The sequence below is a fragment of the Palaemon carinicauda genome, chromosome 3 (assembly GCF_036898095.1).
Source record: "Palaemon carinicauda isolate YSFRI2023 chromosome 3, ASM3689809v2, whole genome shotgun sequence".
Lineage (NCBI taxonomy): Eukaryota > Metazoa > Arthropoda > Malacostraca > Decapoda > Palaemonidae > Palaemon > Palaemon carinicauda.
The window spans coordinates 7298693-7300328 of record NC_090727.1 but is presented as its reverse complement, the minus strand read 5'-3'; positions in this window follow the sequence as shown (position 1 = coordinate 7300328).

Here is a 1636-nt window from a genome sequence, read left to right as displayed (position 1 = left end):
TAGAAAAGATATGGACAATTATAGAAGTTTTAAAATTGTGAATAGACAACAGATAAAACATTAATTTTGCTCAATACCAACGTTCATGATTGCTGTGCGTGTAAACAAAGGTACAAAATTTTCATACTCCAACTATTTAAAGTTTTTATAATACATCTTTAATTTATGCAAAGGTAATGAGAACTTATATCCATATAATCAATGTTTAAAATCTTAATTAAGAATGAAATTCAGCAAATTGCCTATAGGTTTTATAGTCTCAATATGCAGTAGTAAAATGCTACTAAAGAAGGTTGCTATTTCAGTTTTGTTGGACATTTTTATCATTAATGCACTTATTAACACAATGAATCTTTACTGAAGGGTAAAATGTACAGGTTGTTAAATGTATATTTTTTGTTTATTTTTACCATTCTCTATAAGTAATTGATTATTAAATTTTTATGTTTTGTTTATATGATTATTTATTTAACCTTTTGACATAAGAATTAATTATATTATTTTACCAATATATTTTTTAAAGCAACTAAAATGAAGATTTGTAACAATACAAAGTAGCTAGGTGATTTCTAAATCAATTCCAGTACTTCTGTTTCATTCAATAAGAAGGATAATTACTTTAAAGGTTATTTCACTACATTTCCAATAGATATTTCAGAAAATAATACTGTAGGGCATATACTGTTTTTACAGTATCATATATCATACAGATGTATGAAAAATTATACTGTACATTAAAAACGATAAGAAAATCCATTGTTTACAGAACAATTGAAAACTTTAAACACAGATTTCGGTCGAGATCGCTAGGTCAAGAAGTACTGTGAATAAAACCAAATAAGCATGGTTAGCAAGCTTGTTATGATTATTATAAAAATTATTATTAAAAATAAGCAAATTATCCAATAAATGCAAAATCACACTACAAAAATGAAAAAAAAAAATTCTCATCCTCTTATTTCATGATATCGCACGTATGACAATACATTGCATGTTCTTATGGTCATTTGTCAGTATAGTTTACATGAAGCTAATGTTTCTGAAAACCATAGTTTTAGCGGTTTATAATCGACAGTCACTTTATGTAGGTGCTACAATAGAAGAAATTAGTACGATGTATCAAAGTGAAGGATCCTGCTGCGCTACAGTAATAATACAAATTTAAAAATTTGTATTTTTCTTAGATAAACAAAGCCAAGTCATGTAGAAGGACTCTTAATGTCAATTTTATACTACCAGACAAAAAAGATAAGATGGGGCCAGTTGCAACCATAGGTTAACTGGTACTGTAACAAAATGAGCAGCATTACATGCTACTGTGATGCAAAGGACTTATGGGGTGGTTGAGTCGCGACTTTAGCTTAAATGTCTCTGGGTTAGTTTAGCTAGAAAAAATACAAATTCTTAAAATTTGTAGTTTGTTCCTATGCAGATACAAACTTCCGTGTCATTTAAATGGGGGGTTTTACTCATGGGGGGGGGGAGTCTCCGTTAAGAGGGCGGTCACTCACTCTGAAAAAATTACAATAGTAAATCCAGGCTTTATGCAAAAGTAGCACATAGAGAGGCAAGGTTGTAGTGTCTATGCCCTCTAGGTTCAGACTAAGAGATTAAGCTAAATAACATGTATGCATCA